The sequence below is a fragment of the Macaca mulatta genome, chromosome 4, assembly GCF_049350105.2.
Source record: "Macaca mulatta isolate MMU2019108-1 chromosome 4, T2T-MMU8v2.0, whole genome shotgun sequence".
Classification (NCBI taxonomy): domain Eukaryota; kingdom Metazoa; phylum Chordata; class Mammalia; order Primates; family Cercopithecidae; genus Macaca; species Macaca mulatta.
This window is the reverse complement of record NC_133409.1, coordinates 11,212,428-11,239,845: the sequence shown is the minus strand read 5'-3', so window position 1 is coordinate 11,239,845 and position 27,418 is coordinate 11,212,428.

Here is a 27,418-nt window from a genome sequence, read left to right as displayed (position 1 = left end):
ATGAAAACATTTAATTTATGTTTAAAGCAAGTCACAGGGGAGAGGAAAGAGATATTGGAACAGAAAAAGTACTTGAAGCAGTGATGGCTGAGGACTTTCTAACCATGGAGAGAATGATAAACTCACACAGTCAGGAAGCTCAATGAATCAGATAAAGAACTTTTAAAAGTAGAACTATGATTTATTTGGATACATCATAGTTGAATTGTCCATAATCAAAGATAAAAAGTAGAATTTGATTTGAAGCCTGAGGGATAAAACATACCTTTATATAGAGTAACAGTGACACAAGTGACTGATGCTACCTTTGTTTGTTGTTTCAAGCTTCCCAACAGGCAGTGCTGTTCTCATCCCTAGTGTATGAGGGGGGCGCTGAGGCGTTCCCAAGATTGTGTGCCTAACCAGGGGTGCAGCTTATAGACACAACCCATTCAGGTCTTAGGTTGCAAACTTAAGCTAGGTGTACCCGTTAACATATCCACCTCCTATACTAAACTGGGTCAAAATTACAACATAAGTGAAAATATTTTATTATATTCAAAATGTCTTTATTCCCAGAAAACTCACATTTTCTGTAATTATAGATTGTTATAAAATATCAATCTTTCCTCTAAATGAATTTATGGTGCATTATCATATTCTCAGTCTCATGAAGTAAAGCAAGAGTGGTAGCATTAAGTGGAAAGTGTCTATCTCAATTTTAAATGTTGAATCTGTACTTTTCCCTGGCTTAAGGCTACAGCAAAAAGGTAGTATATTTGCTTTAAAACTTCTATTTTAGTGTTCAAAGGTATTTAGGAATAATCCAATTGACCTCTCTGTTTTAGATGTGAAATAAGGACCAGAAAGCATCGTTCCTGTTTCCAGGCAGTGAAATTCCTTCTTATTCATTAACTGGCAAAAGAGTAGAGGTGGGAGCCCAGTGGTCTTGGGTGGAACGTCCTGCGGAATTCCCTGGGATTGAGGAACCATGCAGAACCCTCGAGAAGAAACCACGTTGGGCAATAAGAGGGTGGCCCCATGTGAGGGACAAGGGGGACCTAATCACATTTCCTGATTTCCTATTTTAGCCTCACTCTCCTCTCTCCTCAAATTCTTACCACTCCCTTTACCCTCTCTGACTCACCTCATGGCCCAGTTCATTAAAGGGGAGAGAAGGTGGAAGCAAGTTGAGAAACCAGCAGTGGGCAGACGTTTTATTTTTAATGTGAAATGTCTCTTAGGGGGCTAAGGTTGATCTGTTTGAGAAAATACTTTGGGAAAAAAAAAACAAAAAACAAAAAACAGACTCAACTAACATATAACGTTTCTAGTATGTGTTCATTTTGACTTAAAATATTATTTTAGCAGTTTCCCCTGGATAAGCTGCCTCAGGAATGATGTTAATCAGAAATTCTATATCCACATTTTTTTCTTTTTTTTTTTTTTGGTCATTTTGTTTTTGACTTGGTGGTGTTGGACTAGCTGTTGCCCAACTTTCCCCTGGTAGTTGTTGGATGCACTCAATTCTATAAATGTGATTTTGTAAATTAGTTGCCCTCCTAATGGCCTCCTGGCTGTACATTCTTCCCTACCTTCATCATCCATCAGCATCGTGAAAGCACAGAAGGATGTTGAGCAGAGCTCTGTGCTGGAGCCACTGTACTCTGTAGCCTGTAAAAGCAAAGCAAAGAGGAATGCGTTGCTCAGGTATAGACAGGGGTGGGTGCATAGACACTTCTGCTGTGGCACGGCCCTTCATGTCCAGGGTAGGCATGAAGCAATGGACTATTCCAGATTGTACATAGGAATCTGCACTACACTCTTAGAGGGATTTTTGCTGTGAAGACAACTAATTCAAAATAAGGCGCTTTCTACCTGAAAGAATGGCATGAACTCAGAAAAGATATATATATAGAGAGAGAGAGAGAGATCTGTGTATTACGATCAGGTTGCACATACTCTAAGATTTATGTATTATTTAGTTCAATTCATTATTTATTGACCACCTACTGTTTGCAATATTGTATTAGATTCTTTTAGGATTACAGTTGACCCTTGATCAACTTGGGGGCTTGGCACACTGACCATACACAGTAGAAAATCCAGGTATAACTCTGACTCCCCCAAACTTAACTACTAATAGCCTGTTGTTGGCCAGCAACAGTTAATAACATGCATCTCATATGTTATATGTATGACATACTGTATTCTTACAATAAAGTAAGCTAGGGAAAAGGGAACATTTGTCAGAAAATCATAAGGAAGAGAAAATACATCTACAGTACTGTTCTGTATTTATCCGTACAGTAAGTTTATACCACCTGTTTACAAGATGAATCATCTGTCTGAAATGCAAGCAAACCCAGCTACAGACCTGCCTCCAGTACGTATCAAGCAATTCAACTTTTTCTTGTAATGTCATGACTTTTCTCTGCTTCTTGGGAGCACTTCAAGCATCACTAGTGCCACTTCATATGGATCCCACGGTGTTATTCAAGGTTTACAGTACAGCACGAAACAGAAGGAAAAATACACGCGAACAGGGAGAGGGCACTTTTTACTGTGATGCGCAATTCACTGGGGATGAACTGCTCGTGCCAGGATGTTGAGCATCACAGAACATTTTAAGTGGATACTCGCAACACGTGAGCTCATTGCAACAGCACCAGGAGGAAGTTACGAAATTATTACAGAGATGCACCATGCAGTACGGTTACGTTTATGCAGTTACAATTTTTTTTTTTTTAAACAGTCCAGCTCTCTCACCCAGGCTGGAGTGTAGTGGCACAATCTCAGCTCATTGCAACCTCTGCCTCCTGGGTTCAAGCGATTCTCCTGCCTCAACCTCCGGAGTAGTGTAGGGAAAAGAGAGATCAGACTGTTACTGTGCCTATGTAGAAAAGGAAGACATAAGCAACTCCATTTTGACCTCTACCCTGAACAACTGTTTTGCCTTGAGATGCTGTTAATCTATAACTTTGCCCCAACCTTGAGCTCACAGAAACATGTCTTATGTGGAATCAAGGTTTAAGGGATCTAGGGCAGTGCAGGATATGCTTTGTGTTTACAGGCAGTATGCCTGATAAAAGTGATCGCCGTTCTCCATTCTTTAGTAACCAGGGGCACAGTGCACTGCAGAAAGCCACAGAGACCCCTGCCCTGGAAAGCCGGGTATTGTCCAAGGTTTCTCCCCATGTGATAGCCTGAGACATGGCCTCGTGGGATGGGAGAGACCTGACCGTCCCCCAGCCCGACACCCGTGAAGGGTCTGTGCTGAGGAGGATCAGTAAAAGAAGAAGGCCTCTTGCAGTTGAGATAAGAGGAAGGCCTCTGTCTCCTGCCTGCCCCTGGGAACTGAATGTGTCGGTATAAAACCCGATTGTACATTTGTTCTATTCTGAGATAGGAGGAAAACTGCCCTGCGGCGGGAGGCGAGCCACGTTGGCAGCAATGCTGCTTTGTTACTCTTTACTCCACTGAGATGCTTGGGTGGAGAGAAGCATAAATCTGGCCTACGTGCACATCCAGGCATAGTACCTTCCCTTGAACTTATTTTGTGACACAGATTCCTTTGCTCACATATTTTCTTGCTGACCTTCTCCCCACTATCACCCTGTTTTCCTGCCGCATTCCCTTTGCTGAGATAGTGAAAATGGTAATCAATAAATACTGAGGGAACTCAGAGAACGGTGCCGGTGCAGGTCCTCCGTATGCTCAGTGATGGTCCCCTGGGCCCACTTTTCTTTCTCTATACTTTGTCTCGGTGTCTTATTTCTTTTCTCAGTCTCTTGTCCCGACTGATGAGAAATACCCACAGATGTGGAGGGGCTGGCCCCCTTCAGGTAGCTGGAATTACAAGCACTTACCATCATGCCCAGCAAATTTTTGTATTTTTAGTAGAGATGGGGTTTCACCACGTTGGCTAGGCTGGTCCCCTCAAAGTGCTGGGATTACAGGCATGAGCCACCACACCTGGCCAATGCAGTTACAATTTAATCCTGCATCTCTATGTTTGTTTACACTTCTCTTGAATGAGAATAGCATGACATATGATCTGTGAGTGTGTACATAAGTTTTGATTACTTTTAACTTTTTGTAATAGTTTTGTGTATATTTAATGGTTTTAAATGATAAAATAGACTAAGTATCCACATACATTTTATGCATTCATGACATACTTAACTTTTTCTTTATTTTTTTGACATTTCTAGCTACATGGTTTGTCTTTGAGTATCTTTCACATTGTTGCAACAAAACTCCAAAACATTTCAAACCTTTGTTGTTCAAGGATCAACTACACATCTAAAAAGTATAAATCAGTCTCTACTCTTCCCCAGCCTCTCTACCCTAAAGAAGCTACAGGAAACTTTCATGCACCAGATTCATGGAGATTCTGCTGCTGCACTTGTAGGAGGCATAAGAACATTCAATAAGATTGGAAACAAACTGAATTTCCTTAATTCTGCCCAGCATGAGGCCTGCAATCAAGATTCACTCAGGTCCTCTTATGAAGGAATGGATGTCTCTTCCAGCATTAAAATGGTAAATTCCTTGCAAGTATTCACAAAGAAAGTCATAAACCCTGCCAGGCATGGTGGCTCATGCCTGTAATGCCAGCACTTCAGAAGGCTGAGACAGGCGGATCACCTCAGGTCAGGAGCTCGAGACCAGCCCAGCCAACATGACGAAACCCCATCTCTACTAAAAATACAAAAATTAACCAGGTATGGTGGCACACACCTGTAAACCCAGCTACTCAGGAGGCTAAGTCAGGAGAATCACTTGAACCCAGGAGATGGAGGTTGCAGTGATCCCAAATCATGCCACTGCACTATAGCCTGAGTGACAGAGCAAGACTCAGAACAAAAGAAAGAAGGAAAGAAGGCAGGCAGGCAGGCAGGAAGGAAGGAAGGAAGGAGAGAGAGAGACACAGAGAGAGAGAGAAAGAAAGAAAGAAAGAAGAGAGAGAGAGAAAGAAAGAAGAGAGAAAAAGAGAGAAAGAAAGAAAGAGAAAAAGAAAGAAAGAAAGAAAGAAAGAAAGAAAGAAAGAAAGAAAGAAAGAAAGAAAGAAAGAAAGAAAGAAAGAAAGAAAGAAAGAAAGAAAGAAAGAAAGAAAAGTCATAAATGCAAGGAAAGGTCAACCTCACCAGGAGGTGAGGTGGAGTTCACCCTTCTGTCGCACCTGAAGTGGAAACTGCAGCCAGGACACAACTTCCTAGGTGACGCACGTCCATGCAGGCTGGACTGCATTGCTGGCCTGATATTTGCACCTGCCAGCTCCTTGCCACACCCACGTTCCACCTTCCTCAAGCCCAGGCTCTGCCACCTGGGAACTGCCATTCCAGGCAAGCTTGTTTCGTCACCATGAACATCTCTGAATAGCCCCAAGACGACAGTATCATTTCCAAGTGAAAACAGCAAGAACTTAATTAATCTGTTAAGGACTCATACAAAGCATCCTTCTGACATCATAAGGGACCTCAGCAAGTTTATCTGTGCCTTCGATGCCAATGTGCAGATTGTTTTTACTGCTGTTTTAGTGTATTAGGATATATCGGCGAGGAGACTTGTACTAATTAACCTGGAGGTGGCTCTTCTTTCTTTAGTTGCCCTTTTCCACATGTTAGCCTTTGTTCGTCAGTCCCTGGGATCATGCAATGAAATGCGTATCAGCCCTCATGTCAGGTAAAGAGATAGCTGGCTCAGTTAGCACAGTGGTTAAAATGTAATCCACTAGGAGACACTTTCTTTTTCTTTTTTCTTTTTTTTTGGAGATGGGCTGGCATTGTCACCCAGGCTGTCTTTGTCACCCATGCTGGAGTGCAGTGGTGCAAACACAGCTCACTGCAGCCTTAAACTCCTGGGCTCAAGCGATCCTCCTAACTCAGACTCCAGAGTAGCTGGGACCACAGGCGCATGTCACCACTCCCAGCTATGTGAGTGTGCGTGTGTGTGCGCGTGTGTGTGTGTATGTGTGTGTGTGTGCGTGTGTGTGTGTGAGTGTGCGTGTGTGTGTGCGTGTGTGTGTATGTGTGTGCGTGTGTGTGTATGTGTGTGTGTGCGTGTGTGTGTGCGTGCGTGTGTGTGCGTGTGTGTGCGTGTGCGTGCGTGTGTGTGTGCGTGTGCGTGTGTGCATGCGTGTGCGTGTGTGTGCGTGTGTGTGCGTGTGTGTGTATGTGAGTGCGTGTGTGTGTGCGTGTGTGCGGGCGTGTGTGTGTATGTGTGTGTGCATGTGTGCGTGTGTGTGCGTGTGTGTGTATGTGTGTGTGTATGTGTGTGTGTGTGTGTGTGTGCGTGTGTGTGTATGTGTGTGTGCGTGTGTGTGTGTGTATGTGTGTGTATTTTCTGTAGAGACAGGGTTTTCCCATGTTACCCAAGCTGGTCTTGAACTCCCAGGCTCGAGGTATCCTCCCACCTCAGCCTTCCAAAGTGCTGGGATTCCAGGTGTGAGGCAATTTGCCTGGCACTAGGTGACACTTTTTAAGTGAGCCCTGACTAATTTGAGGCTCAGTGAGGTGATATATTCTTAATCGAGTTGTGCTTGAAAAAGTCTAGATATCTATTCATCTTTGAAAAAATTAATTTTCATTGGCCATCTCCTCATCAGACGTGTTACATGCTGAAGACAAATATTAGCAGAGAAGAAGACAGTCAGTCCCAGATAACTTAGCAGCCTGCACTGAGGCGGCACCAGGACTCACCAGAGGAGAAACCAGGATCCTTCTGCCCTAAGTTCCAGACCCACCATGGATAAAACAGAGATGCACCGAATCATCCTTCCCATCTCTCACATTCACTGGTCTCTAAACTCATTCAGAAAAAAATCCCATCTCACGGTGTGTGGGGGAGACCAGTCATGCAGAAAACATTTAAATATTTTCAGAAAAGTAAATGAGTGCACACAAAAAAATGGTGAAATCTGAGCAAGGTCTGCGGACTAGTTTCTGACATTGTGCCAATGGCAACTTCCTGGTTTTAATCATGAACCCTAGTTACGTAAGATATTGCCTGGGAGAGGTGGGGTCACAGGTACAGGGACCTCTCAGTACCGTATTTGTACTGAGAGGTCCTTGTGTTTATAATTATTCTGTGTTTATAAACTTGTGTTTATAAACTCCTTGTGTTTATAATTATTTCAAAACAAAAATTATATATTTGGACATATGTGTATATATATGTATTTGCATTTATATGTGCCTATATTTACATACATGTGCCTATTTTTGGAGGACCCAGGATGATGTAACTGCTTCCATACTAGTTAAGAGAATTCCCAACGTCCAGGGAGAGTCCAGAGTAATAGAACTTCTAACTCAGGGTGTGGAACTCAGCCTTTGGCTGATTCTCGTGAGCTCAGAGGACACATGGGTAGGACAGACAGGCCTCTCCACCACCACACTCCCTCCTTGGCTGGAGACCAGATGGTTAAGGACTGATGGGTGCCAGAGAGCAGCAGCCCCCCCGCCCCATGTGAGTCCAGAACCCAGAGACTAGAGGAGTCCATGCCTGCTCCTGCCTCCCAGGTATTCAAGGGAGACCCACCATCTCCACACACCAGAAAAACACCACCAAAACAGAGGCCCTGAGTAATGACTTCTCCTTTGTCTTTTCCTCCTGCAGCCTGATCAGCTCCTGGGCTCTGCAATCCAAAGTTGGGGAGGAGAGAAGGGAATGTCAGTGGAAACCACTTTTGCTATAAACTCTCATCCTTCAGATGTTCTTTCTGTTGGTACCAAGTTTAGTGCTGTGCAAGGTGCTGGGGAATCAAGAGTAAATAAGGGGCCACCTCTGCCCTCAGGGAGTTTTTGGTCTCGTGGGTTTGGGGCAATGCAGGTCTGTAAACCGGAACTGTAAAAGCGAAGTGGCCCAGGTTCCATTTGTTGTAGTGGTGCACAGAGAGACAGTCTTGAGAGGTGAGGAGACACTTCCCAGAGGAAGTGACATCCCAAGTTGAGACCTAGAAGACAGCCAGAGGGATGAGAAAGGAGAAGAATTCCACGGAGTCCTAATTAGGCAAAAGGAGTCAGGCTGGCGGGACTGAGGCAAAACAGAAAGAGAAAGCAGATAAGCTGTAAGTCTGCCTTTCTTCATGGTCCAGGACCATAGCCCTCCTGCACAAATAACTCACAATCTTCCTGTGCCCAGCTAACACCAGGCCCTCAGCTGATAGAAAAATGCAGGTCAGTCCACTGCAACCTTGGCATTATCAGTACTGCACAAAGCCCTCTTCAGCACGCAGTACAAGCAACATCCTATAAAATCCCCAGCAAGCCTTTGTCTCTTGGCAGTCAGCTCCTCTCTTGCTGGCCTGCCCATTGCTCCCTAGCAACATATTTTTATGCTTTCTTTAATAAATCTGCCTTTCTTTATCTACAACTGTCTTGGTAAATGCTTCTTACTGCCCATGGGATACTGGCCTCACATAGTTACTGATCACCAGCTACACATTCCCTAAGCAGAATATGTACAGGGTCCCAGAGGCAGGAGGTGCAGGCAGATGAGAGGAATTTGGCTAACATGGGAAAATGGTCCAATTGTCCAGGCTTCTCACTCTGTTTCAAGAAGCTTAGACTTCAACCAAAGAAAGGCAGGGAGCACTGTTACTGAAGGCTTTTAAAATCCAAGAATGGCCTGATCCCTCTGATTGTAGCATGGTGAGAAGATTGTAAGAAGCTGAGATTGTAAGAGAGATGAGAGGGGCTGAGGAAGGCAGTGGAGAAAGAAAAGGGAATGGATTAGGGGGATGTTGAGAAAGTAGAATTGACATGATTTTGTGACTGATTGAATGTGGGGAATGAAATCAAGGATGCTGCCTGAATTTCTGGGTTGGACATCTGGTGGATAGTGGCATCATTCATTAAGAAGGAACACATAGGAACAAATAATATGAATTTGTCTGGGGACAACGTTATGTTTGGGAACTTGTGAAATCCCAAGTGGAAATTTCCATAAGGGAGTTAGATATCCTGATGTAGAGGAGGGGATGGCAAACTACAGCCCATGGGGCAGCCCCTATTTAAAAAGATAAAGTTGTATTTACAGCCACACCCATTCTTTTACTGTTATCTGTAGCTACATTTGCCCTACCTTAGCAGATGTGACAGAGATGGTACAATGACGATTAAACATTTGCTATCTTTTTCTTTACAGAAAAAGTTTGCCAATTCCTGGTCTAGAGCCTGGGAAAGAGATCTGAGCTGGAGATGTGGAATCAGCAGTTGTCAGCAGGTAGGTGGGGTTGAAGCAATGGGGATGGACGAGCTTGCCCAGAGAGAGAAAAAGAAGCCCTGGGGTAAAGCCCTCAACAACACAAGGACCCAGAAGAAGAGAATTCTGTAGAGATGACTGAGAACAGTTAGCCAGAGGGGAAAATTGACAGTGTAAGTCCAGAGAAGTCATTGAAAGTGAAAACTGCAAAAAGGTGGGAGTGGTCGTGGGTACCAAAGACTTGTGAGAAATCAAGTGAGATATCCCCTGTGTGTGCCAGAAGGTGAGAGCAAATGAGCCCAACACAACTTTAATATTACCAATCTAATGACCCAGGCTCCCAGCAAAGCCTACTCTGGCTACTGCTACCACCAAATATATACAAAACTCAGTAAAATCGCATATTTTAATTAAACAAATTCCTGACCTATCTCCGTAATACTCTTTTCCCAACATTTTTGGCCATGTATTCTTTGGTTGCTTTTTCAATAATATTGTAATATCATATTCTATGAGAGAAGAATAATAATCCATTTTGCTTCTAGTATTTTATTATTGATGGATTTAAATTTTTCTTTCAGCTTCATAACTCATGATTGATAACAAAAGATAAGTTTTCAGGATTCTTGGCAAATTTAGGAAAACCTCCACCAAACTATTTTTGTGTAGGAGCTGTAAGATTTGGAATAATTCCCAGAGGAGAGGAGCTAGACTTTTTTCTAGCTCTGTACATTTCTATTGTTCTTATTTAACTTTTATTTTAAGTTCGGTGGTAGAAGTTTAGGTTTGTTACATATGTAAACTTTTGACATGGGGGTTTGTTGTGCAGATTATTTCATCACCCAGGTATTAAGCCTAGTCCTCTTTAGTTATTTTCCTGATGCTCTCCCTCCTGCCACACTCTACCCTCCAATAGGCCCCATTGTGTGTTGTTCTCTTCTATGTCCACGTGTTCTCATCATTTTGCTTCCACTTATAAGTGAGAACGTGCGATATTTGGTTTTTTGTTCCTGTGTTAGTTTGCTAAGGATAATGGCCTCCAGATCCATCCATGTTCCTGCAAATCCACACATCATATGACACAATCATGCAATTTACATTACACCACCACGTAAGTCAGCACAAGGGAGGCTAAGACTATTCTGAAAGCCATTTTACAAACGTACACAGAAGTGACTCCATACCACATAAATAAATCCAATGGAACCCACACTCAACAACTCAATTCTTCTTTTCCTGGATCCCAAAAATGCCCACATCCACTCTATCACCCAACACAAAGAGGTGGAGAACAAGTCAGGGCAGAAAGAGATCAGAATTTTAGCCAATTACAGTTAAAATGTGTGCTTTTGCAAACTTGACCAAAGTAAGTGACCAAATGGACACATTGCCAGGGCCACTCCAGAGCCTCAGAAGCAGCCTGTCGAAGTTGTCTATTGCTAGCCTGTGGAAGTTGCTATGAATATATTGCTATGGGATGAATCACCCCAAAACATAGTGGCTTAAAATAAGAATTGTTTTATTTCTCTCACAATTCTGGTCTGCTGGGCTTGGCCACGTGATTCTCTTCCTTGAAGTCTCTCATGAGGTTACAGTTAGATGGTGGCTAGGGCTGAAACCATCTCAAAGCCTTCCTCATTCACATCTCATGCGTGAACCCAGCTATTGCTGGAGCCTCATCTGGGACTATTGGCCAAAACACTCAGAGCTTCTCCATGTGTCTTGGCTTCCTAGCAGAATGGCAGTTGGTTTCCAAGATGATTGGGCTGAAGCTAATTCTCCTTTACAGTCTAGCCTGGAAATACTCAAGCATCATCCGTATCAGAGTCACAAGCCTGCCCATATTCTAGGGAAGAACACATAGACCCCACCTTTCCATAAGAGGCGTATGGACCTCACCCTATAAGAAGAGTACATATGACTGGGGTCTTTTGGCTGCCATCTTGAAAAATACAATCTGCCATTGGATTCATGCAAGGAAGGGGCCCTGAGCCTGAGCATTGCTAGCTTCCCTGTACATTGGTCTCTGTTTACTCATGTTCTATAATTCTTCCCCTTCCAGAGCTTGCCAAAAGTGCCCCCTTAAAATCCCTCCCTCTCCCACATTGACACAGGTGAAATCCTTGAACTTTGTTGCCCAAATAGCTTCAAGAACATCTGCTTCTACTGGAGGTTGAGCCAGAGGTTAGTCTCCTCCCACTGGCCAGTGGAGTCAGTGGTGGCACGAACTCCCAATATCACTGTGTCTGTGTTAGGTAAAGGGACTTGTATATCTACGGCAGGTGGCACCAGAGGAATAAGCTCTGGCTGCCATTGCACACTGAAAGTTAGGCTTCTGCTAATTCAGAGGATAGCCCCACATCACGTTCAGTCGGGGGGTGTAATCACACATAGATTTTTGGGGACTCAAAAGTGTTGCAATCTTTAACTGCCATAAACATGCAATCCTTCCACAAAGCATGCTGAAAGATGTGCTTTCTGGCACTGTGGTTGCAGGGTTGGAATGGATTTTTGGCATTCGTCCCACCTTCTATCTCAAACCAGTAGTCCCTCCAACCTGACAACATGGTGTTGGGGGAGACCTCTGAATGCTTGGCACAGCCAGCCATGTGGTATGGAGCCACTTCTGTGGCTGTACCACCATCTCACTGTAACCTCATGAGAGACCCCAAGGGAGGGAACTACCTGGTCATGCACAGCCAACCTCCTTTTCCCCTAAATGGAACATTCTCTCAGGAAGCCTGGCTGTTTCTAACAAATTGATCTTGGCCCAGAGCCATCTCAATTTTATATCCCTGCACCTCAATAGTCATTAGAGTGCTCTCAGTATTTTTCTCCCAGGCAGACTGCTCTGGCCCACCGGGTGAATCAGTGGCTGTGTTTAGATGGTTAGGAGGTTCCTCCCAAGTTTAAAACAGTATCTAAGCCTCAACTGTAAATCAATTGGAGAGACACCCCAACCCTAGTAACCAGCACTGTCTGAGCTCCAGTCCCCACTCTACCAAGATGTCCTTTTAGAAAGATAAGGACGAAAAAATGCTCGCTGAGTTTGCGATGAGAGTCAGTAGAGGAGTTGGAAGAGAAGCCACTTCCCACTCTGCCCGTCTGTGCTGCTGTAACAAAGAGTCACAGTCCTTTATGGATAGAGACCAATGTACAGGGAAGCTAGTAATGCTCAGGCTCAGGGCCCCTTCCTTGCATGAATCCAATGGCAGATTGTATTTGGCAGATGACAGCTTGGGTAACCCGTACAGGACAGAAATGTATCGTCCCACAGTTCTGGAGGCTTCAAAGCCCCTGATCAAGGTGCCAATTATTACAGTGTCCTCACGTGGCAGAAGGCGGAGGGTAAGAGGATGAACATTGTGTCTTCACATAGCAGGACAGTGAAAGAGCCCGAACCCACTCCCACAAGCTCCCTTTAAAACAGCATTAATCAGCCTAAATTCCCAAAAGTCCCGGTCTCCCAATACTGTTGCATGAGGGATTAAGTCTGTTCCATGTATGGCAGGGAGCACTGTAATCTCCTAATTTGGGGGGCTGAGACAGTGGATCCCTTGAGCTCAGGAGTCTGAGACCAGCCTGGGCAACATGGGGAAACCCTGTCTGTACCAAAAATACAAAAATTAGCCAAGTGTGGCAGCACACACCTGTAGTCCTAGCTGTCTGGGAGGCTGAGGTGGGAGGATCACCTGAGACCAGGAGGTCAAGGCTGCAGTGAGTTGAGATTGCACCACTGCACTCCAGCCTGGGCGATAGAGTGAGACCCAGTCTCAAAAAAAAAAAAAAAAAAAAAAAAAAAAAAGTTTGTAAGACGGGAATTTTGAGGGATACATTCAGACCACAGCATCACCGCTGAAGAGTCAGTGGGAAACAAAATGGAAACAGCATATTAGGGTAACTCTGAAGAAATGTGTCTGCCATGAAGCCAAGAGAGAAGGAGCTGGAGGCCCTGGGAGTGCAGACGGCATTTCAGGGCTCATAGGAGAGCGTCCATAGATGGCGAGAAGAGAGAAGGGGTTACAAAGCGTGAGTTCCTGAGGAGAGTGGGGCTGTCACTCGAGGAAAGGTGGTCCCTGCGGGGAAAGGACAAAGGAGTTGGGCGGCGACAGGGGGTCCGCTGTCCTCACTGCAGGAAACGGAAGGAGGTTCCCTCAGGGCTCTTTGCCTCCCGGAAGTACAAGGCGCCTCCATCTTCAGAGCACGAAGGGTGCGGGGTGGGGCAGGAGACCTGAGGGAGTCGAGGTTTTGCACCCGATGAGGAGACGCACAGAGGGAATGGGTAGGAACACAGGACCCCTGCAGCCTCAGGAGGATCAGCTGCGGCCTGGTTTGCTGGTGTTGTCATTCGTCGTGGGCACCTTGTCCTCGGGGCCGGCCAGTTACTCGGCTTCCAGGCCCGTCATCCTGCCGGAAGCACCCCCAGCTTGGGGATGTTGGAGGGGCCCTGGCCCCACCTGGCTGGGGGTGGGGTGTGCGAGCTGCCCTGGGCTGAATCTGGGTACGGGGAGGAGAGGGGACTTAGAGGAGAGAGGGACGGTGAACTTGGTTTTGTGTGGCTGTCTGGAGTGACAGTGACAAAGGACTGTATTTGAAATATTAAATTTCCTTCTCTCACCAAGAATTCATTGTACCTGCCTGGCCCCTGAAGCTGACTGAGCTTGCAATCGCTGATGTGATGGGCTGAACGTTTGTGTCCCCCCAAAATTCATATGCTGAAGCCCTGACTCACGATGTGCTAGTATTTGGAAGCAGGACCTTTGGAGGTGATAAGGGTTAGATCAGGTCATGAGGGTGTGGTTCCCATGATGGGATTAGTGCCCATATAGGAAGAGGAAGACAGCAATCTACACACACACACCGTCCCTTTCCCTCCTTGCACAAGCCAAGGAGATGCCATGTGAAGGTGCAGGGAGGAGTCAGGCCGTCTAAAAGCAAAGAAAGAGATTTCATCAGACACTGCATCTGCCGACACCTTGATCTTGGACTTCCAGCCTCCAAAACCGTGAGAGATAAGGGTCCGTGTCTAACCTCCAATCCTACCACCCCACCTCCCCTGTGTGGTATTTTGTGACGGCAGCCCCAGCTGACTGAGACACCTGGTTAGACCGGAATAAGCTAGTGAGGAGTACTGGGGGAGGCATGAGAGAAGAAACTAACCTGGGCCAGATGGCTGGGGGAGGGGAGTCTGCCTTGCTAAATATTGTGCATTTTAACCCAAAGGCCATGACAAGCCACTGAAGGCAGGGTGTGCCACAAACTTGGGGAGCCCCAGAGCCCTTGGAAAAGAAAAGAATGTCATTTGTGGAGAAAAGGGGGCCCCCCACTTTTCAAAGATCATCTGACCTTTATAAAAGAATAGGTCCTTTGGTTCTTAGTGTTAGAGCTCAGTAAGCGAAGGTGGTTCCTTGAATTCGTAAAAGCCCTTTTCTGAATCCAGCAGTACCTGAGTCCCTTAAGAGTGGCCAAAGAAGAAAGAATCTACTGAGTTGATATTCCAGTTCAGTAAGTTGTAGGGACATTGTTTTGAAATAATCTGTAGGCAAGGGAGCACCAACCCATAATTCACCTCAAGCCCAGTCCCTTCCAGAACCTTTGCCTGTCCACGAGCAGTGATGGATTGATTATTGCAAATGTTGTTTAGTTTCATTTGACCTACTTTGCAAAATCAAGTTTCAATATATGGGTAACTGTGGGAGCTAAGGCCACTGCATTTGGTCTCTCTGAATATCCTTTCTACCTACCAGGTTGCAATTGGTAGTAATCACCATTGAATATACTTGAAGCAATTCTTCCAGAATTACTTTGCATCAAAGACTGCACAAGAACTGCTCTAAATGGAGGACTGATGTTGGCAACCAGGGTTCCACTAGGGGCTGCAGACAGCCCTTGACCTTCAGGTGGGAAGGTGTCACTGAGTTCAGACACTCTGGCAATCCCTAGCAATCAACATACTGTTAAGAAATAATCGGAAAGGTGAAATTAGACAAAGATATTATTACCTTAGAGAACAATTAAGCATTGGTGGCTAATCTGAATATACCCTTACAATTTTTGTTTTGCTACTAGCTATGATATATTGTAGGCTTGTCCATCTGTGCCAGGCACTAACAGCACTATGAATTGCCTATACCGTGCTACAATCACCAGATTTTTCTCTATTCTTATTACCACTTATAGATCAGGACATTGAAACTCATTTGCCCAAAGTATGCCAATGGAAATTGGCAGAGCCAGGTTCTAACCCAAATATCTAGGTCTTAAGTGATTACTTTTAACACTGCACTGCAATTTACAATGGGGAGGAGGAAGAATAATAATAATATCTATACTTGATTGATTGATGCCTATATACTAGGCACTTTACTAAGTTATTTTTTAAATGTTTCATTTCATTTGTAATTGACACATAGCAATTGTACATATTTATGGGGTTCAGTGTGATGTTTCAGTGCATGGATACATTGTGTAATGATCAATTAGAGTAATCAGCATATCTATCACTTTAAACATTCATCCTTTCTTTGTGGTGAGAAAATAAAAATCCTCTCTTCTGGTTATTTTGAAATATACAATATATTATTATTAGCTATAGTCACTCTAGTGTGTAATAGAACACCAGAACTTAATCTTTCTGGCCAGCTGGAATTTTGAAACCATGGACCAACCTCTCTTCTCTCCCCAACTACCTTCCTCAGCCTCTGGTAACCACTATTCTACTCTAATTATATGAGATCAAGCTTTCAAAAAAAATTTTAATCAACAAATAATAATTGTGCATCTTCATAAGGTACATAAGATGTTTCAATACATATAATGTATAGTGATCAAATCAGGGTAATTAGCATATATGTCATTTCAAATGTTTATCGTTTATTATATATTTGTGTTGGGAACATTCAACGTCCTCCTTTTAGCTATTTGAAACTATTCACTACGTTATTGTTGACATCCTACAGTGGTGTAGAACGCTAGAACATATTCCTCTTTACAAACTGTAATTTTGTAGCCTTTAACAACTCTCTCCCTATCCTTCCCTTCCTGGGACCCTTCTCAGCCTCTAGTATCCTGTTTACTTTTTACTTCTTGAGATCAACTTCTTTTAGCTGCCACCAATGAATGAGAACATGCAGTGTTAACCTTTCTGTTCCTGGCTTATTTAACGTAATGTACTCTAGCTCATCCATGTTGCTGTGAATAATAGGATTTCATTATTTTTTATAGCTGAATAGTATTCCATGGTATGTGTATACCACATTTTCTTTATCCATTCATGGGTGGTCAGACAACTAGGTTGATTCCATGTCTTGGTTATTGTGAACAGAGCTGCAATAAACCTGGGGCTGCGGATGACTCTTTGATATGATTTCCATTCTGTTGGATAAACGCCCAGTAGTAAGATTGCTGGATCATATGGTACTTCTATTTGTAGTTTTTTGAGGAACCTCCATATTGTTCTCCAGAGAGATTGTACTAGTTTAAATTCCCACCAACTGTGTAGAAAAGTTCCCCTTTCCTCTGCATCCTCACCAGCATGTGTTATTTTTTGTCTTTCTGATAATAGCCATCCTAACTGGGGTGAACTAACACCTCATAGTGGTTTTGATTTCCGTTTCCCTGAGGATTAGTAATATTGAGCACATTTTCATATATTTGTTGGGCATTTGTATGCCCTCTTTTGAGAAATGTCTGCTCAGATCATTTGCCCATATTTTAATTGCATTGGTTTTTTGCTGTTGAGATGTTTGACTTCCTTGTATATTCTGGGTACTAGTCCCCTGTCCAATTAGTAGTTTACATAACACTAGGCCCCATACCAGGTTCTTTACACAAGTTATTCCATTTACTCCTCACTCCAGCCCTATGAGGGAGGTGCTGTTACTACCATTCTCAACTTACTAATGGAGAGTTCAGCAGAGGTTCATAACTTCCCCACAGTCACACAGCTAGTGTGGCAGATGGAGCAGGGTTGGATGCCAGAGCCAGGCCCTCCAGCCCCATGCTTCACTGCTGCCGGAGCCCACTCATCTGCAGTCGCTACCACAGGCATCAATGGTAGTACCCAGAATAAGCATGTATGGAGCACCTACTGTATTCACAGAACTCTGATAACTCTGAAAGTCCAAGCAATAAAGCAAACAAAGCCAAGGAATGGTAGAAATCGCAGAGTTCAAACCAGAGTCTAGGACTTGAAGTGCACTGCATGGGCCAGGTTAAACTGAATGAAACATTCCTATTTTGATCCCTTTCATTATTTATCATTCATACCCATAAATACTTTTAATGGGATTAGTTTTAGTTGCAAAGTGAACAACAAATAGGCAACAAATCAGCTCTTCCAACATTTTCTTCTCCTGAAAAGGCTCTTTGAAAGCCCTGTTTTGCAGAGACTTGCTCCTTTTACATGACGGGTAAATCGTAGGAGACCTGGTAGATTACCATACATACTTAATGTGGAAAGTTTGCTTCATCCAAGAGCCTGGAGTTTTCATAGACACTGTCCTGATACTTCCCCTTGGGCAATACCACGCCTGCAGGCAACAGCTCTGACGCACTCAAGACTTAAATACTACCCACAGAAGTGCTGGCTTGGCTGGGAAAACCTTTTGCTAAACAGAAGAACAACATTTTTTCCTTTTCTTTTCTGGAATTTGCAAACAGCATTTATTCTCAGCCTTGCCTTCCAAACGTTCCAATTGAACATTGCTGGGCAGCGTGGAAACAAGAGGCCAACCTCAGCCAGGCCGGCAGGGGGCGGCAGACCCCACACTTCCCTGTGCGCCCTCGCCTCCCTGGGAGGGAGTGTCCAGCTCCCAAAACCTGTCGCCGGTTTTGTCCCAAGTGACTTCAGCCAGCAGAGGTTCAAGTCCTGAGGCTGCAAAATTCGGGGTGGAAGGAGTGGGGCGTAAGGCTGAGAGTGGGGACAGCAATCCAGGGGCGCCAGGGTGGGAGCTGCAGCGGGCCCATGGCGGCCTGGAGGACACTGATGCTTCTGGAGGGCGCGAGGGGTGCCCCGCGCGACAGGACCAAGGCCGCCTGCGCTCCGCGGAGGCGCGGGCACGGGGCGGGGGCGCGGGTGGGCGGCCCCCCTCCGGCAGGCCCATGATGGCCAGGCAAAGGCCGCTGGGAAAGGCAGGACGCTCACCCATGCGCTGCGAACTGGGCTTTTCTCCTTCGCCCGCCCTGTGTTCCAGGGCGCGACCCTGTTTGGTCCCACCGCCGGCTCCGGGGCTGAGCCCCAGGTAGGTGGGTCGGAGGCCCTGAGAGAACTGGGGGTTGAGGGCATTTCTGCTTCCAAGCACGAGCGCGGGTAGCCCTGATGCTCCAGCCCATGGTCACTGGATTGGAAACTGACAAGGGTAGGGGATGTTTTGCAGGAGGCCGCCCTCTGTCTTCCTCTGTTCTAACACCTGCTGGACTCAGGGAATCCTGATACCTGCATTTTTTACCAGAAAAAAATTCTAACAGCAGAAAAGTCCACGTGATGGGTTATGCCTCCTTAACGTGCCCCATTTGACCTTGTAAGCTTCCTTCCGCAGACTGACCTTGTTTTGTGCAATCAGTGTGATCTTATGTCAGCTATGCAAAACAATTTTTGTTTACTGAATCTGGTTTAAAAGGCAAGAAGTTGCTTCCCATAGGGCACTTTGATCCTTAGTGGAAAGGGATGTGTATGCCTTGAAACATGGACAGTCACATGCAATGCTTGGTTTTGTGTAGAACTAACATGAGATAATCTTTTGACTGGTTTTCGGAATTGAGGAGAATTCACTTAGGAAAATAAGCATGTGTATCAATGGATGACTAATACGGACGTGTACTTTAACTGATTTCACAGAAGCAGTGCTCCCGATATTTTGAGACACAAATTTTATTTGGTTCTTCTTTACCTTATGATCAATTAGCTGCTTACTTCATAAGTTACAGAGGGAGAAGGTACTTCCTGTTTTCTCTTTAAATCTCTTGTGCCTTATTTAAAGAAGCAGTAGGGCACGTGCAGTGCCTCACTCCTGTAATCCCAGCACTTTGGGAGGCCAAGACAGGAGAATTGCTTCAGCACAGGAGTTCAAGACCAGTCTGGGCAACATGGCAAGACCTCATCTCTACAAAATATACCAGAAAAAGTATCCGGGTGTGGTGGCGCACGCCTGTAGCCCCAGCTACTCGGGAGGCTGAGGTAGGAGGATGATTGAGCTGAGGAAGTCAAGGCTGCAGTGAGCCAAGATTGCACCACTGCACTACAGCCTGGGCAACAGAGCAAGACCTTGTGCCAAAAAATAAATGTTTTTTAAAAAAAGGAAGTAATAAAGGAGAAATCTTTTTGCTACATTTAACTTATCCTCCACTATTCTAAACTGTAAGCTTCAATAATTTATAAGAACAGTAAAATTAATACTTTAAAATTAGCTGATATGCTTAATAACTGGAAAATATTTCAATTTTAAAAAATTGTAGGTGGGGCACGGTGGCTGACACCTGTAATCCCAGCACTTTGGAAGGCCAAGGCGGGTGAATCACTAGGTCAGGAGTTCAAGACCAGTGTGACTAACATGGTGAAACCCCATCTCTACTAAAAATACAAAAATTAGCTGGGTGTGGTGGCATGAACCTGTAATCCCAGCTACTCAGGAGGTTGAGGCAGGGGAATCGCTCAAACCTGGAAGGCGGAGGTTTTAGTGAGCTGAGGTCACGCCACTGCACTCCAGCCTGGGTGACAGAGCAAGACTCAGTCTCAAAAAAGAAAAAGAAATTCTATTCCATCTAGTAATTGACCCATATGATACATATGCATACATGTGTAAAAGTGTATGTATATTCATTTGTATATGAAAAAGGTATATTATACATTGTACTCAGTTTATACTTTTATTGTCCATCACTAAGACCTTTTTTGACTTTAAAAGTGGGTTATACAGACCTTTTAAAGGTCAAGCAACAAAAATGAAAACACTGAAAATGCTGCACTTTTGTGTGATTCTGTAAACACACAAGAAAAGTGGAGGTCACGATCCATGCTGCCGGCCAGGCATTAAGTTGGCATTATCGGCAATAACTGTAGTCTCTGTGGGTGCTGATGAATCTGCATTCCCTACATGTCGTGCCTTGGGAATTGCTCCTTTGACTAGATTACTGGTTTGAGGTTGTCACTGTTGTGTTTCTTACAAGAGTAGAAAACAAGGGCACAAAAAATGGATTTAGGTAAGTGGAAATTTAATGCAGTCACAGCAGCGCCTCACACAAAGAAAGCGATCAACAAATGTAGCCTTGATAAGGGTCCCTCCCTAGGCCAGTCGTCACCTACTTCCTCTGCTGGATGACAGCCCTCTTATATCTGCAGTCAGCGCCCACGTTCCCAGAGCTTCTCTTCTCAGACACGCAGCACCCAGGTCTCTCCATATCCTTCATCAACGCCTCCTGAAAATGTGAGACCTTGGAGAAGCCCATGTCCTCCAGGTGTGGCTGGGAGAGCTGAGACAGAGCCCTGGGGTCCTTTCTTATCATCCCTCGTTCGGGTGTTCTATTTCTGTTAATCCTACAAATAGTCATTTTAAAAAAATACCATTCATTTTAAACCAGTAGCTCAGCTGTCCCGTGTAAGCTCCACACCCTCAACTCTGTAGCTGATTACATAGTTCATTATTAAGCTAATTTAAGAAAAGTTAAATATATGAAAAAGTACAGAGGAAACAAAGTTTGAAGCAACTTACCAATTTTCCCACAACCTGCAGTTAACAATTGTGAACATTTTGTCCTTTTAACTTTTCCCCAGTCCCTGGAACTTTCTAGCTCATCCTCTCTTCTCTAACCCAATCTCCCTCAGCCACAATCATGATGAAGTGTGTACTCATCCAACCTGCTTTGGAACATTTAAAAATTATTTTAATTAGTTTTTAAAAATCAACTTTATATGTGCTTATACTTTAAAAAGTCAAAAAGTTCTATAAAAAAGCTTGAATTTCCTTCTACCCAGAGGCAAACACTTCGACTCTTTAAACTGATCCTATTGAAATTTACCTTCAAATCTCTAAATAACCTTCTGCCCCTGGTACTTCTTTTTTCTGTTTTAGTCATTACCTATGGACTTACCACCCTGCAATATTAGGATTTAATTCTCTTTATTGTACCATCAACAATATAACACACACACACACACACACACCCCATACATACACTATGTGCATATATACCACACACACCACATACCTCACACACACACCACACACCCACAACACTCCATACACCATGTACACACACAGATCACCCACCACATGCTGCACACACACACCATACATACATTATGCACGCACTCCATACTTACACCATGCACACACACCGTATATACCACACACCTCCCACACACCACAAATCCATAACACACATACACACACAAACACACCATGCACACCATACAGCATGCACACACACATACCACACCCACACACCGTGCACACCCTACTCTTCATTGTTTGAGGAACCTCCATTCTGTTTTCCATAATGGCCACAATTTACATTCCCCCCAAGAGTGTGCCAAGCTTCCCTTTTCTCCACATCCTCACCAACACGAGTCATCTTTTGCCTTTTTGATAACAGTTATTCTAGGTTTAAGGTGATACTACAGTGTAGGTTTTCCTTTTGTTTTGTTTTTTATTTTTAGAAATAAGTCTTACTCTGTCACCCAGGCTGGAGTACAGAGGTGCAATCATAGCTCACTGTAACTTCAAATTCCTGGGTTCAAGCAATCTTTCTGCCTCAGCCTCCCAAGTAGCTAGAACTACAGGTACACAATACCATGCCCAGCTACTTCTTTATTTCTTTGTAGGGACAGGGTCTCACTATGTGGCTCAGGCTGGTCTCAAAACTCCTGGCCTCAAGCAATTCTCTCTTCCTTAGCCTCCCAAAGTGCTGGGATTACAGGCGTGAGCCACCATGCCCATCCCATATGTTTCTTTGATTTGCATTTTTCTGATGAGTAGTGAATTTGAGCACCTTTTTATATACCTGTCTGCCATTTGTCTGTCTTTTGTTGATAAATGTCTATTCAGCTCCTTTGCCCATTTAAAAACTTGGGTTATTTGGGTTTTCTTTTTGCTATTGAGTTTGAGCTTCTTATGTATTTTTGAAATTAACCTCAATCAGATGTATGGTTTACAAATATTTTCTCCCATTCCTTATGTTACTTTTTCATTCTGTTGATTGTTTCCTTTGCTGTGCAGAAATGTGATGCAATCCCATTTGTCTATTTGGTTTTTGTTACCTTTCCTTTGGGGTCATATACAACAAATCAATGCCCAACCCAATGTCAAGAAGCTTTTCTTCTATGTTTTCTTCCAGTAATTTCACAGTTTTAGATCTTACGTTTAAGTTTTTAATCTATTTTGAGTTATTTTTTGTAGGTGGTATGAGATAAAGATCCAATTTTACTCTTCTCTATGTGAATATTTAGTTTTCCCAATACCATTTATGGAGGAGACAATCCATTTCCCATTTTGTGTTCTTGGCACCTTTGTCAAATATCAGTTGCATGAGGATTTATTTCTGGATTCTCTATTTGGTTTCATTGATCTTTGTGTCTGTTTTCATGCCAGTACCATACTGTTTTGATTACTGTTGCTTTGTAATATATATCAGAGAATATAATGCTTCCAGCTGTGTTCTCTGCTCAAGATTGTTTTGGCTATTCAGGTACTTTTGTGGTTCCATATGAATTTTAGGATTGTTTTTCTTTTTTTGTAAAAAATTATATTGGAATTTTCATAGGAATTGCATTAAATCCATAGATCACTTCAGATGGTATAGACATTTTAATGATATTAATTCTTTCAATCCATGAACACGGGCTGTCCTTCCACTTATATGTGTCTTCTTTAATTTCCTTCATCAGTGTTTTATAATATTCAGTGTACATATCTTTCACTTCTTTGGTTAAGTTTATTCCTTAGTATTTTATTCTTTTTGGTTGTATTGTAAATGACATTGTTTTCTTGATTTTCTTTTAAAAATAGTTGTGTATAGAAAGGATATTGACTTTTATATGTTGATTCTGTATCCTGCAATGTTACTGAATTCATTTTATTAATTCCAACAGTTATTTTGTTGAGGCCCTAGAGTTTTCTACATATATGATCATGTCATCTGCAAACAGAGTAATTTTACTTCTCCCTTTCTGATTTGCATGCCTTTGCTTCTTTTTCTTGTTTAATTACTCCAGCTTGGATTTACAGTACTATGTTGACTAGAAGTGGTGAGAGTGAACATCGTTGCCTTGTACCAGGAAATCTTTCCATTTTCCCCTCTTTGATTATGATGTTAACTGTGGGCTTTTCATATTTACCTTTATTGTGTTGAGATAAGTTCTTTCTATGCCGATTTTATTGAGTGTTTTAATAATGAATGCATGTTGAACTTGTCAAATGTTTTTTCTCTATTGAGATGATTGTGTTGTTGCTTTCTTTTATTTTGTTAATGTGGCGTATCACATTGACTGATTTGTGTATGTTGAACCATTCTTTTAATGTGCTGTAGGATTGGGTTTTCTAGCATTTTAATGGGGAATTTCACATCTGTGTTCTTCAGGGATATTGGCCTGTAGTTTTCCTTTCTTGTGGTATCTTTATCTGGCTTTGGTATTAAGGCGATGCTAGACTCATAAAATGAGTTTGGAAGTTTTCCTTCTTCTGTTTTTTGGAAAAATTCAAGAAAAGTTGCAATTAATTTTTCTTTGCACGTTTAATAAAATTTACCCATTAAGTCATCCAGACCTGGGCTTTTCTTTTTAGGAATGGGAGTGGGGTTGATGACTGATTCAACTTCCTTTTGTTATTGGTCTATTCAGGCTTTCTATTTCTTCTTGATTCAGTTTTGGTAGGTTGTATGTTTTTAGGAATTGATCCATTCCTTCTAGATTATCCAATTTGTTGCTATATAATCGTTCATAATAGCTCCTTATAATACTTTTATTTCTGAGGCATCCATTGTAATACCTTTTTTCATTTCTAGTTTTATTTATTTACATTTCTCTCTTCTTTTCTTAGTCAAGCTAAGAGTTCGTTGATACTGTTTTCTTTTTCAAAAAGCCAAGTCTTAGTTTTGTTGTTTTTTCCAAGGGGAATGGGGTTCTCTTATCTATTTGATTTACTCTGATCTTTATTATTTCCTTTTTTCTGCTAACTTTGCTTGGTTTGTTCTTCTTTTTCTACTTCTTTGAGGTGTAAAGTTAGGTTGTTTATCTGATATCTTTATTTTTTTGATGAAGGCATTTTTTGTACTTCTTTTGCTGTATCCCATAAGTTTTGAGATATTTTGTTTTCATTTTCATATTTTTAAAACATCCTTTGACCTCCTCTTTGACCTAATGGTTGTTCAGGAGCATGTTGATTGGTTTCCGTGTATTTGTGATTTTTTTTACTGTTATTGATTACTAGTTTCATTCCTTTGAGATTAGAAAAGATATTGAAATGAATTTGCTCTTCTTGACTATTTTAAGATTTGTTTTGTGACCTAGTATGTGATATATCTGATGCTGTGTGCACTTGAGAAAATGTGTGTTCATTTGCTGTTGGTTGGAGCAGTCTGTGTATGTCTGTTAGGTCCATTTTGTCTTCAGTGTTGTTAGTTCTGCTGTTACTGCTTTTCTGTCTGGATGATCTATCCATTGTAAAGAGTACAGTATTGAAGTCACCTACTATTATTGTATTGCTGTCTGTTTCTCCCTTCAGGTCTGTCAATGTTTGCTTTATATATTTAGATGCACTTGGATGTTGGGTGAATATATACTTATAATTGGTATATCTTCCTGATGAATTGACCATTTTATCATTGTAATAATGACCATCTTTGTCTCTTGTAACAGTTTTTAAAAGTCTATTTTGTCTGATGTAATTATAGCCACTCCTGCTTTCTTTTTGTTATCATTTGCACAGAATATCTTTTTCTATCTTTTCATTTTCAGCCAAGATGTGTCCTTAAAGTTGAAGTGAGTCTCCTGTAGGCAGCATGTGTTTGATCCTAGTTTTTATCCTATTCAACTACTGTATGTCTTTTGATTGGAGAATTAAATCCATTTACATTAAAGTAATTATTGATAGGAAAGAATTTGCTTTTGTCATTTTGTTAATTGGTTTTCTGACTTATGCCTAATTCCTTTGTTCCTTTCTTCCTGTCTTTCTGTTGTCTTTTGTTAAAAAAAAATTGATAAGTTTTGGAGTGGTATTCTTTGGTTCCTTTCTTTTTATCTTTTGTGTATCAACTAGAGTTTTTTTTTTTTCTTTTGGTTATCAGGAGGCTTACAATAAACATTTTATAGTTGTAACAATCTATTTTAAGTTGATAACATTTTAACTTAGATTGCAAACAAAAACTACACTTTTACTTCTCCTTCATTGCATTTTGTTATTGATGTCACAATTTACATATCTTTATACTGTGTGTCCATTAATACATTATACCTATATTTATTTTTAATACTTTTGTCTTTTATACTAAAGTTAAAAGTGAAATATATACCATCATTACACTATTAGACTATTTTGAATTTGACCATATACTTACATTTGCCAGTGATCTTTATATTTGCATATACTTAAATGTTACTAATTAGCATCCTTTTGTTTCAACTTGATGAATTCCTTTTAGTATTTCTTTTAAGGGAGGTAATTCTAGCAGTGATGAACACCCCCAGCTCTTGTTTGTCTGAGAAAATCTTTATCTCTCCATTTCTACAGACTTTTTTGTGTAGAATTATTGGCTAACAATTTTATTCTTTCAGCACTTTGAATGTAACACCCCATTCTCTCCAGTTCTGCAAGGTTAATGCAGAAAAATTTGCTGACAGCTTATGAGGAGGGGAGGAGCTCGTATGTGATGGTCACTTTTCTTTTGCTGGTTTCTAAATTTACTCTTTGTCTTTGACTTTTGCCAATTTAATTATAATGTGTTTTGGTGTAATTTTATTTGGGTTGATCCTCTTTGGGGATTTTTGAGTTTGACATTCCTGATGTCCATATTCCTTGCAAGGTTTTGGAAGTTTTCATGCATGATTTATTTAAATAAGGTTTCTGTTTTCCTCTCTCTTTCTTTCTAGGAAAATAATATATATATATATATCCATTATATATATGTTGTTTCCCTTTATAATGTCACATAAATCCTGTTGGCTTTCTTACTTTTTTTCATTTTTATTCTTTTTATCATCTGACTGGATAATTTCGTTGACCTGTCTTCAAGTTCACAAATTCTTTCTGATTTGATAGAGCATGCTGCAGAAGCTCTGTTGCATTTTTTTTCCATTTCATTCATTGCATCCTGCAGCTCCAGAATTTCTGTTTAGTTCTTTTTTTATGATTCCTAACCTTTTGTTGAAATTCTAATTTTGTCTTTGAATTGGTTTTCTGATTTTTATAGATTTATCTATTCTTGTTCTCTTGTAGCTCACTGAATTTCCTTAAAAATGGTTATTCTGAATTATTTGTCATACAATTCATATATCTCCTTTTCTTTGGGGTCAGTTACTGGAACTTTATTCGTTTCTTTTGGTGGTGCCATGTTTGCCTGCTTCTTCATGATCCATATAGCCTTGTGTTGATGTCTGTTTATTTGAAGGAGCAAACACTTCTTCCTGTCTTTACTTGCTGATTTCTGCAGGTAAACACCCCCTGCCATGTCCTCAGACTGATGAGACTGCCTCCAGGACTGTAATTGAGTGAGATTGGAGTCAGGTCACATGGATGCTGCAAGGTCCTCAGTTGGATCCACTTGTTACTGGAGGGTGCAGGCAGGCAGGCAGGGTTACTGCTGGATCCCCAGGTGCATGGGACTGAGTCTGGGGCCATGATCAAGTAAGGCTGGAGCCAAGCTACAAAGACGCTTCTTGGTCTGCACTTGAGTGCACAGATGGTAGGCCTATTATCAGGGTAGACAGGTGTGGGTCCTGCTGAGTCTCTGAGTGGGCTTACACATGGATGGGTGCCTCTGGAACTGTGGAAGAGCAGAGGTGGAGCTGAGTCACAAAGCTGCTTCATGGTATGCAGTCAGGAGCAAGGTCAGCAGTCTTGTTACCAGAAGTGCTGATGGGTATAGGGTGCTCTCACGGTCCCTAGGCAGCCAGGCCTGCCTCCAGACCACCATTGAATGGATCTGGAGCTGGACCACAGGGCTGCATCAGGATCCACAGTCAGGACTGAAGTCAGCAGGACTACTACCAGGGGCACAGACAGGTGTCACTGCATTCCTG